Raw genomic sequence first — 22033 nt, forward strand, 5'->3', positions numbered from 1 at the left:
TTCCAACCACTTTAATAATACAGTCATTGTTGATTGAGCATACCAGTTTCTGGTGTGGGCCTACATATCACCTGCGTCATCTCATGTGAGCTCGTCATAAACCCATGAGGCAGTGTTTTTCATGCCCTTACACAGGTCAAGCAACTTGCTCAAGGTCATACAGGCAGGAAGTGGCAGAGCCAGGACTCAATCCTTGTCATCCCAAATACCAGGCTTTCTGGTCTTCACAGCATGGGCATCCTCCCCTGCCACCCTGCTTTGTCATACATCAGGCCTGAGCTGACACCAACACAAGGGGCAACTGGGAAGGACCAGATCCCAGAACCAAAGGACGCACAGCAGCAGACCCCATGGTGGAAAGAAAGGAGGACCACAGCCCCAAGTACAAACAAAGTGATGGAGTCTCATAACAGCTTGGTGGAGGGGGGCAGGGGAGGGCTGGGTAGCCAACAAGTCAACCTGGCTGACTGTGCACTACTGGGAACTGGGGTCTGATGCATCAGAGTACTGCACTGTTGTGGTTGGTATGAGGGAGGTATGCCCGGCAGATTACCTTGTGGTTCTGGAACCAGCAGGAGCACCTGGGAGCTTGCTAGAAATGCAGAACCTCAGGTCTCCTGGATCAGATATGCAACAACAGTCACAGGTTTTTCTTACGTACAGTAAAGTCTGAGAAGCATGGGGTCAGAAAGTAGCTGGTCCTCAGCCACTAAATTGGGGAAAGCACACAATGGTGGTTCTCAACCTTGACTGGACATTCATTCACCCAAGGAGCTTCTAAAAAATCCCAAAGCCAGGGCCAACTCCAGATCACTTAAGTCAGATTCGGGGGGGCGGTGGCAGGACGCAGGTATCAGTGTTTTAAAACTCCCCAGGTAAGCATGAGATTTTGCTTGTTAAGAGGAAGAAATGTGGGGGCGCCTGGGTGGCTCAATCGGTTGAGCGTCTGACTTTGGCTCAGGTCATGATCTCGAAGTTCATGAGTTTGAGCCCCACATCACGCTCTGTGCTGACAGCTCAGAGCCTGGAGTCTGCTTCGGATTCTGTGTCTCCTACTCACTCTCTGCCCCTCCCCCGCTCACTCTCTGTCTCTCAAAAATAAATAAATGTTAAAAAATTCTTTTAAAAAAAGAGAAAGAAATCTGGAGTCAGATCCAAATTCTGACTCCATTTACTAACCATGTCACCTTGGGCATATCACCCCACATCTCTGAGCTTCAGAGTCCTCAATTGTATAGCAATGACAATAACAATATCCAGCCTACAGGGCTGCTTGTACGGATCTGTGACCCAGGAATCGCAAATGACCTTGCAAACTGTAAAGTGCTACAATGGTAGTATCTACTCCTTTGCTTTTCATGTCGCATTTCTTCTGAAGCACAAAACCAAGGACAGGAAGGGAGGCCTCCTTTCTTTTGGTTTTGTTGTTTCATTTAATCCTAATTCATCCTCACAAAGTCCCTAGAAGGCACAGAAAGAGAGAATCACCTACTGGATGACTCACTTAGTGTTTACTGGATCCCCTGCCTACCCTGGTCCCCATCTCCCTCACAACGCTCTGTGATAGGTGCACTCTTAAGGAAGACAGCCAGGTCTGACCTCCATACAGTCTGATAAACCCATTGGCCCTTTTAGCTCCAAAGTCTCATCCAGGATGCACGTGTCCTGGGGGCTGGGGTCAGGAAGACTACCTCAGTCTCAACATGGAGTCTCTCCCTTCTGGTCACAACAGGGTAGTCAACTGCAGGCTAAATGAGGAGGGTCTGCTAGAAAGAACAGGGACATGGAGAAAAGACCTGTGTGCAAGTGTGGGACTTCAGGTGGGGAAGGGTCAGGTCCAGAATTTTATGCTTCACTCCAGCTCTACTTCTAACTTACTTACATCATCAGATGAATTGTTTAACTGTTATAAGGTCCCACCTCTCTTCATGAGGTCATGCTACAAATCTCTATTAACCACTGGAATGTTGTTGGAAAGTTATGAATGGTCCATATGATGTCAATTAATAAAGAATGCATTATGCTTTATTTAAAACACTTGCTAAATGGTAAACAAAGCATTGTTATCTCCATTTTAAAACTTTTAAAAAGTGAGATGTGCCTGGGTGGCTCAGTCAGTTGAGCATCCAACTTTGGCTCAGGTCATGATCTTCCAGTTTGTGAGTATGAGCCCCGCGTCAGGCTCTGTGCTGACAGCTCGAAGCCTGGAGCCTGCTTCGGATTCGGTGTCTCCCTCTCTCTCTGCCCCTTGCCTGCTCACACTCTGTCTCTCTGTCTCTCTCTCAAGAATAAACATTAAAATTTTTTTTTTTACTTTTAAAAAGTGAGATTTGGGTCCATTGATAAGATTGCCCAAAGTCTTGAAGTTTTATGTAAAAGGCTGTGTTCAGGAATAAAATCCATGACTCCTGGCCCTTAGCCTCATGCTCGCCTACACTGCTAACTGTGGCTGAATTCCACTGAGTGTAGCCATGAAAAACATATCTCCACTTCTACCTCCACAGAAAAAAACAAATGGTAGCAGGTGTGCCACGTCCAGTTGTGACTGGTCCTGCTTTAGCATCAAAGGAAGATTTAGTTTCCAAATAAAGTCATTTCTAGAAAGAAAGTTTGCAAAATGTAGATCTCATATTAACAATCTTCCTGACTGGAGGGGGGTGGGAACAATGCCAGGGAGAACGCAATGGCAGACAGCTGGAGATGCAGGTGTGCAGCCTTGTAAATTACTCACAAGAGCAAACTCTTCACGAGAGCCCCAAGACCCACAGCTTAGTGGGAAGACCAGTGCTCCTTTCCACCCAAGTAACCCACAGTCCTGAGAGGAGGATCACAGCCGCCATCCCAGCTCCCCTCAGGACAGGACCTAATGGGCTTTATTCCAAACATCAAGAGTGATAGGCACCTTTCGGGCATCTGCCCAGATCACAATGGGCCTCTTTCTTTGGGAACTGCCCCCCACCCTTAGGTGGAGCCAGCAGTCAGGCTGGTACCTTCACAATACATATGCAGGTGCCTTCACACACCCAACCACTGTTGACTGGGTGGTCAAAGTGGTCACCTGACCCGGGCCAGGCCCATCAATTTCTCTCTCTCCCTGGCGTCTGGAGTGAGGGCAGGCTCCAGGAAGTAGCATCCATCCATCTGAACTGGGTTACTTGAATGGAGACAAGGAAAACTCAGGAGCTATAGGGCATCCATTTCATCCCACACATACAGAGAAGTGAAGTCACAGGTACATCCTGAACAGGACTTTGTTTACAGTTAATGTTTCTTTTGGAGGGAAGTGGAGGAAGAAAGGGAATGAAGGGTCTGTGTCCCTAACAGCTTCAGAGCTCCTAGTCCCAACTCTTAAGAGGCCCAACTGTCCTTAGATTCTGCAACATCTTCCTGCATCCCAATATACTCTGTTTTTTCCCTTTTCTTTTCTTTCTTTCTGCCCTGTCCCCCACCATCCTACAATTGGCTGTAGTTGGTTTCTGTTATTAACAGCCAAAAGAACTTTGAAAAAGACCTCAGGTCAGAGAAATAACTCCCACTTTGATGATTGTTTGACATGGCTACATGCTACTGAAAGAAGTTCACCCCTGCTTCCTCCAAAGGCCCCTGCAACAGAATTTAGAGAAGTATCTGAAGACAACTTTGGACCCACTGGAAGCTACATGAAGTGCTTTAAGTTAAGCGGAACATGATAAATAAGTAAACTGAAGTAGCCTCTAGACCTAATTTAAAAAAATAATAATAATAAAACCAGGTCCACTTAGAGTTTAAAATGGCATCTGGCTAGATACTCCTGAGGATGTGTCTCTAAACTTCTCCCTAAATTACTTATGACATAGAAAAAAGACAAAATTCACAACACTGAAAATGAAGACTAATCAACAACCTGTTAACCAGAATCTAGAAGGAGTTTCTGTTAATTAAATAAAGCTAATGAAGCTGAGCTGCATTGAGACAAATAATCCATGTTTCTACTTGATTTTCTTTAATGTTTATTTATTTTGAGAGAGAGAGAGAGAGCAGGGGAGGTGCGGAGAGAGGGAGAGAGAATCTCAAGCAGGCTCCAGGCTGCCAGCGCAGAGCCCAATGTGGGGCTCAAACCCATGAACCATAAAATCATAACCTGAGGTGAAACCAAGAGTCAGACGCTTATTCGACTGAGCCACCCAGGAGCCCCAATTCATGTTTCACCTTGTAAACAGGGTAGTCTCATCCACCTAAAAAATTATGGGAAGACTTTGCCTTTCTCCTACTTTCCACCCCCAGTTAAAAGACCCAGGGCCAAAGCAACCAAAAATCTGGTTTTTCACTCTGGGTGCTACTTTGGGCCTGGGCCAGCAAACTTTTGCATCTTGCCCAATATAACTACATCCATTCACAGAATACAATTCCCGGGAAGGCATGGAGCAGGAAGTAGAAGAGGACTAGCAATGGCTCATCACATTGTGGAACATATTTATTCCACATATGATGCTTTGCAGGCAGGATGAAGGCAGTCTGTGCTGGTGAGAAAGATTTGTGCATACTCCGTCAGTTCTGAATGTTACAGGCAGAAGTAGGAGGAGATCCCACAACAGTTCATCAGTTCATCATTCATCAAGATGAATCCTATCAGTTCTGGGAGCTACAGGGGAGCTGTGCACCTCAACTGGCCCTGTAGCTACAGACCTAAAAAGTCTTGAGCAAAGCCAAGGACAACCCACACTTCCTCTGTGTTAGCAAGCACCAAGTCTCCATAGAGCACTACCTGCTTAAAGGTAAGTAAAGTGAAGGGGGTCAGGGTCGAGGGGAGATCCTCATGGGGTCTACAGAAAGACAGTGCCACATTTGAGAAAGAGAGCATCACCCAGAAGACTAAGAAAAAGAGCACACCTCTGAAGATGATTTGCTATAGAAACCAGAAGAAAATTTGGGGAAATTGGCATCTATAATATGAAAAACATAATGTGGCCCTGTGAAGTTAAACTGAAAACCATATGGAAAACAAGCTGAAATAAAGAGAGATGAGGATAACTTTCACAGACTTCCATGAGAGATGATATTTTAGGTTCTTACAAAAATGCAATGACAGGGGAGGGCTCTTTTGCTATGCTAAGCCTAATTGTGATTCTTTTAAAATAAACAATGAGGGGGGCGCCTGGGTTGCTCAGTCAGTTAAGCGGCCAACTTCGGCTCAGGTCATGATCTCGCGGTCCGTGAGTTTGAGCCCCGCGTCGGGCTCTGTGCTGACAGCTCAGAGCCTGGAGTCTGTTTCGGATTCTGTGTCTCCCTCTCTCTGACCCTTTCCCGTTCATGCTCTGTCTCTCTCTGTCTCAAAAAAATTAATAAACGTTAAAAAAAATTAAAAAAAAATAAACAATGAGGGGCACCTGGGTGGCTCAGTTGGTTAAGCATCCAACTTTGGCTCAGTTCACGATCTAGTGGTTTGTGGGTTGAAGCCTTGCATTGAGCTCTGTGCTGACAGCTCGGAGCCTGGAGCCTGCTTCAGTTTCTGTTCTCCCTCTCTCTCTGCCCCTCCCCTGCTCACACTCTGTCTTGCTCTCTCTCTCAAGATATAAATAAACATTAAAAAAATTTTTTTAATAAAAAATAAAAATAAAATAAACAATGAGACAGAACTTTTAGGACACAAGAGGTAGAAGTTAGTTTAAAATTTTAAGAGTAGAGGGGCACCTGGGTGGCTCAGTCGGTTAAGCAGCCGACTTTGGCTCAGGTCATGATCTCACGGTCCGTGAGTTCGAGCCCCGCGTCGGGCTCTGTGCTGAGAGCTCAGAGCCTGAAGCCTGTTTCAGATTCTGTGTCTCCCTCTCTCTGACCCTCCCCCGTTCATGCTCTGTCTCTCTCCGTCTCAAAAATAAATAAATGTTAAAAAAAAAATTAAAAAAAAAATTTTAAGAGTAGAGTTTTTAAAACAGTTCATCCAAAACAATATTAAAACAATATTCAGTTATTATCCACCCAAGTTTCAGCCCTTTGTGAGAGATCTCTTTTATCAAATGTCTGAGCCAATCAGAAGACCACACACCCACTGGGGAAAAACTGTATCCTGAAACTTTTTTTTTTTTTGGCAGAAATGATGGGAGTGTTAAAATCCAATAATAACTTCATTACCTTGTTTGAGACAGTTTCACTGTAAAATTACTCTTCTTTTACCAGCAACAATAAAAAAAATTTTTAAGAAAGCAAATTCAGAGCCATTCTTAAAGAAATCTTTTAGAAAAGATACCTGGTGATTTCAGAATATGTGTTATCACAGTAACTTCAGCTGCTGTACACATACATTCAATATTTGTATACCAGACGAAATCTAATAAAAGTTGATTTGTTACTTACAAAACAGCCCAAGGCAAATGTTCCCAGTTTTCAAGAGCAGCTCTCCACCCAGGGGCACCCAGGCTAACAAAAGTTCTGCTGTCTTCATCATGTGGCCTCCAAGGTTGTCCTTGTCATTTCCTGGCACTTATCTGGAAGGGGAGGGGTAGGGAAAGGGGTAAAGCATGGATGAGAGTTCAATGAGCACTCTTATGGGTAAGTCCTATAAATCACACACATCACTGGGGAACCCAGATGCCTGGTAAATATCATGGGGCTTCAGGCTTATAAAGGAGAATTTGACTGATGGAGGCCAAGAACAGATGGAAAGGAAGCTGCTTTTGACTTAAAAAATTTTTCCAATAAAATAAAAGTATTGAATAAAAATTAAAAGCCATATATAAAGCAGTAAATGAGTGGAATTTACATGGCAGAAGGTCAAATAAGTATTATGGATGGCAAACTCGAGAAATGCTTTCAAAATGCAGAGAAGGGAACAAAGAATTGAACTATCCTGTTTCACTGATCCTAAAGACATCCATTTTCCCACATGTTAACACTTTGAAAATCAGGTTAAGTCTTACTATCAGTGACATCTTACAATCATTTGGACTGGGGAGCTGTCACGGTGAGGCTAGCAAGTCCTGGCCATGGGCAAACTTTAGTCTCAGCTATTCATGTTGTAAGCACTTTAATTGAGTTATGTACATTGTTGTGATTACATGTGAGTTTAATTGCCATTTGAAATGTCTTCTAAAAGAATTACACTATGATTTGGCATTGAAACAAGAAGTTATTGTGTATGCAGAAAGGCATGGAATTAGACCAGCAGGAGATAATCTGATATGACTGAAGCAAGTATATTATTGGAGCAATAACAGCAATTGCTTTTTTGTTTTTAAAGAAAAACCAAGCACTTGATAGGATCCAAGAAAGAGAGAAGTTTTCTTGAAGTACAAACTAGGTTTTGTCACTGAGATACATGCAAAATGGACTGTCTATGACATGCCAAACAATGCAGTTGAAGGCAGGAGAAACTAATAAATCCCCCAAAATAGATGAAACATTTGAAAACAAGGAAGGGCTTGTGTGTGATCAATTTACTGATTTCACAGGACTGTAATTATGGCATGATGGCATAGCTTATTGGCAGCATTTTTTCTTTCCTCTAGTTGTACATAAAATAGTGCTTCTTATAGTCAATACCATCTTAGATTCAATAATATATAGAAATTTAAAAAAGAAAATCTTGGGGTGCCTGGGTGGCTCAGTCGGTTGGGCGGCCAATTTCGGCTCAGGTCATGATCTCACGGTCCGTGGGTTCAAGCCCCGCATCGGGCTCTGGGCTGACAGCTCAGAGCCTGGAGCCTGTTTCAGATTCTGTGTCTCCCTCTCTCTCTGACCCTCCCCCGTTCATGCTCTGTCTCTCTCTGTCTCAAAAATAAATAAATGTAGAAAGAAAGAAAGAAAGAAAGAAAGAAAGAAAGAAAGAAAGAAAGGAAGGAAGGAAGAAAGAAAAGAAAAGAAAAGAAAAGAAAAGAAAAGAAAAGAAAAGAAAAGAAAAGAAAAGAAAAGAAAAGAAAAGAAAAGAAAAGAAAAGAAAAGAAAAGAAAAGAAAAGAAAGAAAATCTTTGCTATGGAAGACCAGGAATAGAGATTCAGCTGAAAAATTGTACTGCTGAAGAAAAATCCAGAACAATCAAAAGAGAAGGAATCATTCAAGATATAATTAAAGAAAACTTTCTGAAAAAGAATGGGAAGAGGGGAAGCTGACTGGGATGAAATGGGCTCACCAGGATCCAGGTAAAAGTAATCCAGGAATATTCTGACAAGTTTTAAAATTATAAACAAATAAAAAACATATTTTTCCATATATATCCAAACCAAAAAAAAAAAAAAAAAAAAAGAGGTAAATGTCTATAAAGGAATAAAAACCATGCTGCCCTTGGTTTTCTCTTCTACAATGATAGAGCAATGTCTACAGTTTGGACAAGAAAAAGACTTAGACTCAAGAATTTTATTCATGGATAAGTTTCAGTTTTTGAGAGGGAACAACAGAAAGACATTGGTAAGAGCTCAAGATGTCTGCCACTCAAATATTCCTCTTTCAATCACTTGGAAATATATTCCAACTGCACAAGTGATGAATTAACATTAGGAGCACAAAAATGAAAATATCAGAATATAAAAGGACTAGCAGTGAGCAGTGAAACCAATTATTAAACATAGAGATGGGTCTAAAATGATTGTTTAAATACAGTTACAAGAAAGAATATATGTAAAAATAGAGCCAGGACATATACAACAATAACAAATATTTAATAATAACCCAGATCCCAAACCCATATATAACTAATAAACTTTCAGGTAGGAAGGGGGAACAGAGGGAAATAAAAATATACAAAAGTCTTTGTCCTACACACTTGCGAGCCTACAAGTGCCATTTCATTCTCAATTAAACAATCAGAGAAATATTGATTGGTGTTCACATACATTTTTATTTATTTTTTTTTTTTAATTTTTTTTTCAACGTTTTTTATTTATTTTTGGGACAGAGAGAAACAGAGCATGAACGGGGGAGGGGCAGAGAGAGAGGGAGACACAGCATCGGAAACAGGCTCCAGGCTCCGAGCCATCAGCCCAGAGCCTGACGCGGGGCTGGAACTCACGGACCGCGAGATCGTGACCTGGCTGAAGTCAGACGCTTAACCGACTGTGCCACCCAGGCGCCCCTCACATACATTTTTAGAAACACATTACAGAAGACAGTAGGGGACTTTCCTTAAAAAGACAAATGAAGCTTCTTCCCAGCTTCTGCATATTTGGTTTGAAGACCTCTGGACAACACACAGGAAACATTTTAATTTGTTATAAGGATAAACAAATGTTAAATTCCTTGAAGAAGCCTGTGGAGAACCAGGCTTCAAATGATGATTAGATCTTACTACCTACTAATACTTTCTATTTCTTCTGGTAAAAGATTCCTACAATCTGGCACGAAAAGATGCTGAATTCTGCCTCAAGGTGGCGCCCTCTATACCTGAGGTCAGTGTAAGATGGGAGAATCCTCAGGCCAGACAGCCTTGTTCAACAGAGTCGCTGGTGTCACTGAGAAACACATGAAAATTCAACCGGGGTGGAGCGGAGGAAGCTCTCCAAGATACTATTGTTACACACACAGGACCTAGGCCTGAGGTCAATACATACACCAAGTGTTTTCCATCCACTATTTAACTTGACGCTCGGGACAAACATCCAACGGGCACCATTTTTCCAATGTTACAGGTGAGAATACTGAGGCTTTTTTTTCCCAGAATTAAAAGACTGTTTTCTAGAATTACACAGCCAGTGAAGGGGTGGCAGAGAGAGGTTTCCAAGCCAGGAACTTCTGGCTTAAAAGTTCATTGTGCCATACCACACCATTTCCCTAATTCAAAGAGAGAAGATAGAAAGAAAGAGAGTGGAGGTCTGGAAAACAGTGTGGAGGTTCCTCAAAAAATTAAAAATAGAATTATCCTATGACCCAGCAGTAGCACTACGAGGAATTTATCCAGAGGATACAGGAGTGCTAACTCATAGGGGCACATGTACTCCAATGTATATAGCAGTGCTATCAAATTATGGAAAGAGCCCAGTGACTGATAAATGGATAAAAAAGCTGTGGTTTATATATACAATGGAACACTACTCGGCAATGAAAAAGAATGAAATCTTGGCATTTGCAGCAATATGGATGGAACTGGAGGGTATTATGCTAAGTGAAATAACTCAGTCAGATAAAAACAGATTTCATATGTTCTCACTCATATGTGGAATTGGAGAAACTTAACAGAAGACCATGGGGTAAGTAAGGGGGAAAAAAGTTACACACTGAGAGGGAGGCAAACCACAAGAGACTCTCAAATAGAACAAACTGAGGGTTGATGGGGGTAGGGGATGGGAGTACAGGAAAAATGGGTGATGGGCATGGAGGAGGGCACTTGTTGGGACGAGCACTGGGTGTTATACATAAGTGATGTATCACAGGAATCTACTTCTGGAGCCAAGACCACATTGTATGTCGGCTAACTTGACAATAAAATATATTTTAAAGGAAAAAAAGGGAGTGGAGGGATTGATTTCATAATGTATAAAGGATTAGTATAGGTGCTTTCTCTTTTACAAAATAATAATAATAATAATAATAATTAATAATAATAATGCAGTGCACTGGACTAACCACCCTGTGCTAGTACCTCATTAATCCTCCCTAAAACATTCACAAAATGGATATGGGGCTGCTCTTTCTCCAACATAAAAGGTGCTGAGACATTCCCAGAGACTGCCCTGGTCTCCAAGGTTTGACTGGCAAGTACCTTTGAGCCCTCAGTCTTCTTGGTTTCTTGAGTACTCTGGGGTAACCCTTCTCTTGCCAGGAAAGATTACATTAAGTCACTGATTGACCCTAAAGAGGTCAGGTTTAATGCACTGCTCCTTCCCATAGGTTAGAGAACAATACTTAAGACATGAGAATGCACCTGTAATAGCAAAATTTTAGACACCAGCAATGGAGTTATTTTTAAATCTCCCTCCCCCCGCCCAACCACTGCCACCAAAAAAAAAAAAAAAAAAAAAAAAAAAAAAAAAAAAAAATTCACGTCACACTATATTGAGACCGTGGTTCTTCATCTGTGTACCGAGGGCCTTGGCTCATCTACGTGTTACCTAACTCAATGTGTGGTTCCCCCACAAACCGTGTGTAGAGACCAGGCTGGGCTCTGACGTCAACGGGCCGCCGCACTCAGAGAACCCAGACTCGGTCTGAGCGCTCCGTGCCTCCTCCTCTCCCGAGTCCCGGAGCCGCCCTCTCCCAGAACCACCCGCGCGTCCCCGAGCAGCGGCGTCCCCCAGCCACTTGCGCGTCCCCGAGCCGCCCGCGCGTCCACGCCAGGCCCGGAGGCTCCGCTGGGCGGCTGCTGCCACCTCTCGGCCGCCCTCTCCCAGCCGCACCCAGCCATCCCGACCCTCACCTGCCACCCTACCCCAAAACCGTCCCCAGGCATCTGGGTCTGCGGGCGCTCGGCCGGGGGGCGCGTGATCAGTGGGCCTGGGAGAGCGAGGACATTCCCCCACTGGAACTTCCTACGGAGGAAGCGCCTTCCTTTCGGGTCACTGCCGCTGTGCACATAGGACGGATATGGGGATGGGTGCTGCCAGCGCCGACCTCCTCTAAGGTTCTGCGGGGCCCCACAGTTCCCTCCACTCCTGACCACAGCCTGGCCCGCAGGTGCACCTGATAACAACCAGACCCCCAAATCTGGGCCATCCTGGCTGCCTAAAGGAATGCGAATGAGAGCACAAGTTTTTCTAAATTCAGACCCCTCTGCCAAACACCGAATTAGAATATCCAGGGCTGAGAACAGTAAACTGTTATTTGGCAGAGTTCCCCAGGTGATCCTAATGGTCCCCACAGGTAGGCCAGGGACCCACCGAGTGAGAAAACTTACATACCTTTTCCAGATGCTTGCACACTCACAAACACACACTCCTGAGTCTGTGCAAAGACACACACCTAATATCAGGCCCAGTGCCTGAAAAGGATTTCCCTGAGAGTGCCTCTGACCTAGCCCAGGGTGGGTTTCCAAACTTCTCTGTTCATAAGGCCTTAGTGGCTCAGTAATTATTTTCACAGTCCCCCTAGGCCAAAAGAAATACCTAAGGGACGGTTCTTAAGTAGTTAAGCCCAAACAATGTAATAAGTCTTTATGTCCTAATAACTGAATAGCCATTAGAAAAAATACATATAAGTTGGAAAAAATTATTTTTATTGCATTCTTAAATAACCAACTACTTACTGATGGGATGTGAGTGCTGGATGGGTACTACACAGCACCTCAAACCTTGGAATCAGATTAGACACTGCCACCCTTATTTCCTATTCTATATTGATAGATGCATGGTGCTTGCATTTGACCACAGCCACCAGTAAAAAGACAGCTTCATGAAGATATGATATCATCAAAAAGCATGTAACGCAATCCAATGGTGAAACCGCAAATTATCCTGACTAGTTGGTAGTTTACATGGGATCCAACAGATGTTAAGTGTCGTCTTAAACATTTAACATATCCCGTGGAGCCCTTGAATTCACTGCAGGGCCCCAGGACATCTCAGCACAGTCTGGAAACATGCAAGGACTTAGCTCCAGGTCACCACCTCATCTCATGCCACGCTCCTCAGAGTTCATGACGCTTGTTATACACCAGGCACCTTCCCTTCTCAGCACACATTCCTCCTCACTATTTTCTCTGCCCAGAACGCTCTTCCCCAGGTCCTGCCAAGAGGCAGACTCCTTCTCAGCCTTCATATCTTGGTTTAAAAGCACCCATTCCCTGAAGCCTTCTCAGGCTTCCTACCAAATCCCTCTCTGCTCTACCAGCCTGTTTCCTTGTCTTTCTAGCTCTTATCACTAGCTGAAGATATCCTGTTTATTTATTAGTTTATTTACTTTCTAGCTTCCTTATCAGGATCAAGTGAGCTTTATGAAAGCAGGGAATATTGTTCGTTACTGTTTCCCCAGAACCTAGAATAATGCGTAGCAATAAGTAGACGATCGATAATTGTTTAATGAATGAATGCAGCCACTACACTGAGCCCAGGGAGATAAAGGTTTGAAGAATGTGCTTTAGATGTGCTATGCTTTGATCTTCACAACAGCCGTTAAAAAAAATAGATGTGATTAACCCCCAGGAAATCAAGATTCAGAGAAGTGTGGGGCACGTGAGTGGCTCAGTCAGTCAAGTGACTGGCTCTTGGTTATAGCTCAGGCCATGATCTCGTGGTTTGTGAGTTCAAGCCCTTGGTTGGGCTCCCCACTGACAGTGCAGAGCCTGCTTGCCATTGTCTCTCTCTCTCTCCCTCTCTCTCTGCCCCTTCCCCGCTCATGCTCTCTGTCTCTCTCTCTCTCTGTCTCTCAAAATGAATAAACTTTTTTTTAATTAAAAAAAAAAAAAGATTCAGAGACATGTTCAAGGCTGCATAGCTGAATGGCAGAGCTAAGATTCAAATTCAGGTCCAGCTGACTTTTCATAAAACCACACCACCTCCCATAGATTTTCCATTATTTGCCCAGAAAAGCTGAGGCCAGCAGCAAAGGAAACGGACCCTCAGGGCTAGTTCCCAGAGTCCTTAGAAGAGAAAGTGGCCCACAGTGGAATTCACCCTCTAGAGGTTCCACTCCCCCCACACCCAGGAGAGACCAAGAGAGATGTCCCTCTTCCCCAGGAAGGTCGTGCCTCTCTGATTCCCCAGCTGGGAGCTGACACAGGGAGGCCTCCTGCAGCCTCATCTTGTGGCCAGGCCCGTGTTCTGCTGTAAACTTAATGACACGTGTGACTGGTGGCTGCCTCTAACTGCCAAGTTCCCGTTGATCACCCTGACAGGTAGGGGGCTAACACACAGCCGCAGGAAAGGATTTGATGGGCACTGCACTGGGTACCACAGGGCACACAGTTTAGACAGTCTCTGAGTGAGGCAGGGATTATCAGGACCTGCTCACCTGCAGTGCCAGAAATTTCAGGTTGCCACAACGTGAAAGGAACTATGAAAGGGGCACACAGGTCAGACACTGGCCAGCTGGACACAGAGTCTGAGGCCCTTGTACAAAGGACAGGAGATTAAACTTTGGTCTGTAAAGTCAAAAGACCAGCGCTTTGTCATTTTCCCTTCTTCTATGGCTGGCTTCTACCATATTATTCTTAAACTGGGTGGTGCAGGCAAGAAAACAATTCACCTTTCCTCTCCTTGCCTTTACACCCCCTTTTACCTGCCCTAGCTCATGCCTGCTTATTCTTCTAGACTCAGTTCCCTTGATTCCTCCTCCAGGAAGCCTGCTCTGGCCCTCACTGGGTAAGTACCTCTCCTCTGTGCTCAGTGTAACTGGGGCTGACCACACTGCCTTCTAATTGCATGTGTGTGGGTCTGTCCCTGCAGCCAGACTGGAGGCTGTTCTGAGGTGGCAGCTGTGACTTGCTCACAGTGGTGTCCCCAGTCCTCGGCACCATGCCTGGCACATAGAAGGATGTTGCTTAATATTTGTGATGACCGAGTAACTGAGTCCCCCACCCACACACTCTGATGTGGGGTCGAGGAGACGGGACACCACAGTGCTAGTCTCTGTGCTGCGCTGGTATCCATGGGGTCTTGGGAAACCTAGAAGTCATCTAGTCCAGCACACAGGCGCCTGCCTCCTGAGGCCCCTTCCCTGGAAGAGTGGCCTGCTAAAACCACACACACCACGAGAATGACACCCTGAGAAAGGCTTGGCTACAGGCTGCTATCATTTCTTAAGGCTCTGAGCCTACATCACTGATGGCTTAAAACAAACTCTTCGTGACTCAACTTCATTATCTTCTATCCTGTGTGGAGCCTCCCGGGCTCTGCATCAGGTCACCATGACTGCACCCTCTGGGGCTTATGACACCACCTCCACATGCAGCAGCAACCCCAGACTCCTTTACAGCAAAAATAGCTTGCCAGAAAAATCGTCAGAAAAGCAATTAACATGGACCCGGTAACAAGAAAGCAGCAACATGTAGGAACAAAGGAGATGGCTCTTAATAGCAAAGTTTCCAATTGCCTGCCCTGGGAAGCCAGCACCAGAGACCCTGGGCTTCAGGCATTAGTCATTAGGCTCTGCCCCTGATGCTTTATCTCAGAAGAGCAGAGCACCCCCTTTTCATCATGAGCCGGAAGCTGGTCTGGTGTGAGGGCCTTCAGAGACCTCCTGAAGCCAGCAATGAGAGGGAGAGGCAGCAGCTCACAAGAAAGGCAGACAGTCTCCCCGCTGCTTGTGGAGAAATGGTGCCTTGTCTGTAGCAGAGGACGGAGAGGCCGGAGAGAGAACAAACACTGGAAGCATGGGGTGACTGACTGTCTGCCCACGGGCAATGTCATGGGGAGAAATGACAGAGAAACAGAGACACAGAGAGAACAAGCAGGGAGGAAGACACAAAGAGACACAAAGTGGAGAAACAGAAAGGCGAGAACTTAGAGAAAAATGAGTTTTTACAATCCAAGAGGGGCATGAGGGCATGAGGGGGTGGTGGTTAACAAGAGCACAAGTGGAATATTCTAGACCTCATCACCAGTAACTACAAAGCCAGATCGAACTTACTTTCAATCCCCAAACTGTGACCACCTGGGGCTTAGATTCTAAGCTCCCACCAACCAACCTGTCAGCACATCCAGCGGGGGTCTCTGAGAGGGGCCAGGGCTGCCTCACGGGAACTCGAGAATAGGCCCCTGCAGTGGAAGACCTTCCAGGCTGGCCTCCCTACCAGGCCTCCACCATGGTGCCCCTGAGCTCATTGCTCTGCAAAGCACGGCGGCCCCCAACCAGGGCCACCACCATAACTACCACTCTGGCCACCAGAGAAAGGGCCCTCCTCAGATGCTTCCTTCTCAGCCCTAACTATGGAATCCACCCTCGTCCAATACCACATGGCATGTCTAAGACCAGCTACAGTTCATGAATTTCCTGAAGGATAGAGGAACCTACGAAGACCTCAGTGCAGCCAAAGGCCCCTCACCACCTGCATCCCATGTCACACCACCCACCTTCACGGCCAGGAGCCTCTCCTCTCCCACCACCAGAAATGTGCCAGGCACCTACATGCTCCCGGCGGAGTCAGAGATGGTACCTCACCTGGCCTACCTCCCATAACCACAATGCTGTGCATCGCTCCCTTCCACAACCCTTCCCTTCCAGAGGACACCACTTCTACTACGGCACAGTCCAGATGGGCTCAAGCAAAACCATCTCATAACATCACACAACGGTGCATCTCCCAAGGCCTGGCTGATCCGTTCTTAACTAACCTCATGTGGGGGAAGTCAGAAGTGCAGTTCAGGTGAGGTAAAAAGCTCAGTCCAGATTTTTCTTACTGTCTTTTTAGTAAAGGTTAAAACTGGGGGGCCCAATCCCACCAAAGTGCCCTTCCACAGGGAGAAGCCAACGGATTCTCTCCTCGAAACCACCAGCTGAAAGTTTGTGTTATTTCACTTGCTCAGAGTCTGTGTGGTCCAGCTCTGCTCTTCTCTCCAGCCCACCTCCACCACTCTGTCACATTCAAGCCATCCCTTGCCCCCTTGGCCACTGACCCTCTTCATGGCTGTGTCTTCTGCCTACTGTGTCCTACTCATGTTCAACACTCAGTCCAGATGTTGCCACCTCTGGGGAATGTTCCCTGATGGAAAACATCTAACCCAGGGCCCCCTGGGCTGTGTTCCTGCTCCCATACCTGCCCGATTCACTGGAGGTGCTTGAAACTATTTCGTGGCAAGAAAATAGTTCCACTCCCTGGAAGAGTGGTTATAAGAGGGCACCAGGAATAAATTCCCTTGAGGTCTTCCATGGAGACATTCGTTGGTCACCAAAATCTGCCTTCTCCTTTTATAGGAATAGATGTAGAGCTGGGTGCTGGCTACCAAGAAGGGACCACATTTCCCAATGCCCCTTGCTTCCATGAGACTAAGTTCTCACCACTGGAAAATGAGCAAAAGTGACACCTGCCACTTAAAATACCTCCACGGGTTCCTCCACATTCTTTCTGGAACCCAGAAGAGCCAGCATCCCAGCTTCAGTCAGCAGTGCTAATGCCCTGGGGTGGTGCCGGGTTCCTGAATCCTCTGATGGCATAAATGAACCCATCTACTCACTGTGGACTATTAAATGTGAGAGAAATAAACCTCGGTATTCTTCAAGACACTGTATTCCTGGATGTTTTTCTTACAATGGCTTTGCCTTTCCCGTTAACGGTAACAAGAGCAGGCAATTTCCTGGCGTGAGTCACATCTGGTTTCCTCACACAATAGTGACAATACCCTCTAAGGATCAGTCTCACAGAACGCGCTGGTTAAGAGTCAGTCCTGAGCCTCCCGGTGAATAACAAAGTACCTCCCTGCACCACCTGTGCCAAGAGACAAGTACAGCCTCCTTTCATCCAATAGGCCATGCACCTCTTTCCTCCTTCATTTTGCCTCCCCCTTTCCCTGCCCCTCAGCTGAGCAGTGTGAGCTAGTACCTGCCTTCCCAGAGCACCTGTCCTCTTCTTCTGTACGATGAAGGACTAGTCTTGACTGGTGCTTCTCAACCCTGGCTGCTCATTAGAATCCACCTGGGAGCTTTTAAAAACTGAGATGCAGAGGTCCATGCCAGGCCAATTAACACCAAAGTTCTGTGGGATACAGAACCTCTAACTCAGAACTCTATCCAGTTTTCAGATTGACTGCATCACACCCCAGAGCCATGTTGTTCTGGTCACGATCCAGCCCAACATAGCCTGCAGTGGGCTCTGTGTCTCGTTGATGATTCATCACTTACGTACAACACCCCAACAAGCACCAACCTCAACGTCCATCACCCATTTTCCCTGCCTCCCCAACCACCTCCCCATCAACCCCCAAGTAGGTTCTCTGTATTTAAGAGTCTCTTACATTTGACTCTCTCTCAGTTTGTAACTATTTTTTTCCTTCCCTTCCCCCACGATCTTCTGTTAAGTTTCTCAAATTCCACATAGGAGTGAGAACATATGATATCTTTCTTTCTCTGACTGACTTATTTCACTCAGCATAATACCCTCCAGTTCCATCCACGTTGTTGCAAATGGCAAGAACGTTGCATTCTTTTTCATTGCTGAGCAGTATCCCAGTGTGTGTGTGTGTGTGTGTGTGTGTGTGTGTGTGTGTGTGTGTGTGTGTATACCACAGCTTCTTTATCGATTCATCAGCTGATGGACATTTGGGCTCTTTCTATAATTTGGCCATAACCAATGTGGCCACTTTAGGTACAAAGTGAAAAGCATCTCCAGGAGCAGTGCAAACATACAACTTGTAGCAGCTCTGGCTGAACCTCTGAGCCCAGTTTCCTTAGCGGTAAAACAGGAATAATGAGAGCCACAACACAGATATGATACAAAAGTATGAACAAGGACACAATACAGCATAGCACCTAGCATGTAGGAAGTGCTCAATGAATGTTAACTCTCCCCTACTTTCCCCCCAAAAGTTTTCCACATCCCCAAACCTATACCTTTGTGTCCCCTGAGTGACGGGGGCCCCTGTGCCACAGCCATCTGAGACCTTTGCAAGGATACCTGAAATGCAAGGCAAGGGAGATGTAGACGCTGCTCAGTGTGGGCAGAGCAAGGCAGCCACTAACAGTACGACAAGTTTTGCAACGCACAACTCGTGAGGACCCCTCTCACCCTGTGCTCATCATTGGTTTGGTTACTTCAACAGCTTTCTGGAAAATGTCAGTGAAGTGTCTTGAGGAAGAAGTACCCTTAAAGTTTGAACAAATTGCACAGTGCCATCCACATTCCCTATCCCCTATGCCCCAATGTGACATCGCCCCTCATCAGGCGACCAATCAACCTGCCCATAAAGTATGTCGTGATCATGCCCACCTCAGGGACACACAAGCCATTCTTTGTGCCCCTCCTTAACATTGACCACACAATGAGAACGGGAAACAGAGCAGGACAAATGGAGAAGATGAATCCCACCAAGAGATATCCTGAAGCTTCCATTCTGTGGGAGCTCCCAGCCCCCGACAAGGCAGACCAAATCACTCAGTTCCCAGACCGGGGCTCCAACTCACTGCAGCCGCAGGTGAGTTTCCAAATGGGACAGTCCTATGGTGTGCCACAGCCATGCCCTTTTAAAGGAAACGGCCTGGCTACAAAGTCAACTCCAGCCAGTTCTGTTTTGTATCACACCCTCCCCGGCCCAGCTGATTGCAATGGAAGCAAACTCCCAAAGGGCCAATTCACTGGCTGGCCAGAGACCCTTGATGTGCCCAAGCACCAAAAAAAAAGGTGGGGGGCATCAATTAGGGTTCTGTCTCAGGAAACAGAACTGGGAAATACCAAGGGAATAAGTTAGCTGGCGGTGTGTGCTAAGACTGAAACGCCATACGGTGCAGAGAGTGGAGAGATGTCAGAGGGACCACGATGGGGTGGGGGAACTAGCCCTAGAGCAGAACTCAGGGCAAGGTCAGCAGCAGATAGTGAGAGAAGGCAGGCCACCTTACTGGGTAGAACCAGGGCAAAAACCAGACTATTGCTCCAGTGTGAGCTTAGACCCAGAAAGCGGGCTCTGGGACATAGGTTCCCTCTGTTGCTCTGCTGTCCTGTCAACCTCCTCCTCCCCTACTTCCCGCCAACTGCTGTGGAGTAGCCTGTTTACAACAACCGAAAGAACAGCTCTGCTAAACCTCTTAGAGAAGACCATGAAAGGGACCACTTAATAAGGAAGCTACTGGAAAGGACGACAACTGTTCTGGAGTTTCCAGGAATAACACTAATTAACATACGTGTAACCATTTGCAAATTTTGGCTTGGAAAAAATGAGGAGAAACATGGAAATTGATGGGGAGCTCTCTCTCTCATCAGTGACGATAGAATCCATTCATTTTAATCAGATGACCAGATGGAGGACTTTGTAATCTATGGCTCTCCCACCCCCATGTTGGTGGATCTTCTAGAGCTTCAAGGAAACTCCCCAAGAGCAAAGAACAGAGAACAGCATCTTGAAATATACCCTTGCGGCCACTAGAGGGAGACACTTCCTTATGAAACATGTCCTAGCCAGTTCCCTACCAGGGGGGATTCTTACCAGATTTTGTGGAAGGACCACTTTGCATTCTTCCTCTTTTAGGCAGCATCCTCTCAGGAGCCAAATGGGCTCTTACCCTGCCTTGGTCAACAACAACAACAACAACAACAACAACAACAACAAAAGAAGAAGAAGAAGAACTACAAGTGTTCCCCTGCTTCAAGTCAACTTTGGGTTGAGGTTACCCCCAATCAAAAAGGAAGCTGGAAAAAACTGCTGCCGAGTGCTGTCTGGGGTGACAGCTTCCTAGGGAGCCATGGGCCTGGGGAGCTGGAGGACAAAGCATTCCTTCCAGGAACTGAGCCGCTCCACGCCCTGTGCCATCCCCACCTTTCCCATTCACCTGCTACCAGCATGGAGGCCTTTTTAAATTTAATTTAATTTTTTTTTATTTTTTTGGACCAGCGTTTCAGGAAGCCAGCAGGAAGCTACAACACTTCTAGGCCTAGAGAACACATAGGAAGAGAAAGAAAAAAATCTGAAAGCTTCCCATTCCAAATGAGCCTGCAAATCCAAAATTACAAAATACATGCAGAAATCAAATGCTAAAGCTTAACAGCCAAAACCAGCAACAACCTGAACATAAACCAAGCCACGTGAAATCAGTTTTAGGAAACAGCATAGCAGGCATACATAAGCATGTGGAGGATGGCTGAGAGATGAACGTAGGCGTTAACGTCCACCACGGGAAAGGGCAAACGGCCAGGCAGCACATGCAGCTGGCCTTCTGGAGCAGCCCTCGCTGGGGAAAACTCACAGAGAGGAGCAGGAGTGTGTGTGCAGGTCCCCGTGGCCCTCTTCTCCCCTGGTGGCACAAGGAGGTCTAGCCCGGCCAGAGGCCAGACATCAGACTCTAGAAGGACCTGGACTCTCAGACTGAGGGGCTTTGAGGTTGCCGACCAGAGAAGCATCCACCTCTTCCTGGAGGAGAGGCTGGGATTCAACGGCAGAATGATGCGGCAGAGCCTGGGCCGTGTTCTTAGTGGGAGGTCCGAGCCCGGTGGCTGCAGCTCTACTACCTAGCAACCTGTGGCGGGATTCACAGTTGGGGAGGCACCAGCACCCCTCTCCAGGCACGATGGGGGAGGGAGGGCAAAGGGCTGGCACCCAGTCCTTGCTGTTGTCAGGACTGACGGACGTAAGCACTGGGCCATTCCTGTAGATCCCTAGGGTTCAGCCCGAGACACATCCACCTCTACCTCTCAATATCTACTTCAAAAAGAACAAAAAAATATGAAAACAAAACAGGTGGACATGAAAAACTATTTTTAATCACGGAAGTAAAAAACACAGTAATTGAATTTAAAACTCAAACAGCCACCAAAAATCCTGTGCTGGGCACAGAGAGGGAATGAGTAAACTGAAAGAAGGCACTCTAGAATTCACCCACAACGTAGCCAGAGCACCAAGAGATCAAGGATAGGAACGATGAGTTAAGATGGCAGATGGATTAAGAGACTCTAACAAACACCCAGGAGGAGTTTCAGAAGAGAATGAAGGAAACGGTGAGGAAGTCTTACTTTGTTCCCTCCTTTCTTTCACACCCCACATCTAATCCATCAGCAGATTCTCTTGGCTCAACCTTCAAAGAATACTTTGAACCTGAGCGTCCGCCCTCCCTCTCCCTGCCACCATGATCCAAGCCACCACCACCAATCTAACTGATCGTGAGCCCCCTCACAGCTGAGTCTCCATGCAGGGGCCAATGTGATCACTGTAAAACATAAATCTGGTCATGCCATCCCTTGCTCACAGCCCTCCTGTGGCTGCCAATCACATTTAGAGCAAACTCCAAAGCACTATGTTCTACAAGCTCCTTCCTGATCTGGTCGCAGCAAGCACGCCATTGCCACCTCCCATGCCAGCCTCCACTCTCGCTCTCTTCCACTGCACTGACCCCCCTTCCTTTCCTCCAGCACCGAAGGCACTCCACCACAGGGCATTTGCACTTGCTTTCCCTTCTGCCCAGGGGAAGCATCCCCCAGATAACTGCATGGTTCATTCACTCCTCCATTCGTTCATCTCTCTACTAAAGCATCGGTCATCAGAGAACTTCTCTAGCCTTCTC

General features: G+C 46.3%; 1 protein-coding gene across 2 annotated transcripts in view; it reads right to left on the bottom strand.

Moving 5' to 3' along the window:
- PTS (6-pyruvoyltetrahydropterin synthase) overlaps window positions 1-22033 on the bottom strand; it is a 681414-nt gene that overhangs the window by 604877 nt on the left and 54504 nt on the right. For both annotated transcript variants that reach the window (XR_015241350.1, XR_015241351.1), the window contains exon 9: window positions 6331-6461. The gene's annotated coding sequence lies outside the window, so the exon portion shown is untranslated. The remainder of the gene's footprint in view (window positions 1-6330; window positions 6462-22033) is intronic.

This window comes from Puma concolor, chromosome D1, assembly GCF_028749965.1.
Source record: "Puma concolor isolate L17-30 chromosome D1, mPumCon1.1.hap2, whole genome shotgun sequence".
Lineage (NCBI taxonomy): Eukaryota > Metazoa > Chordata > Mammalia > Carnivora > Felidae > Puma > Puma concolor.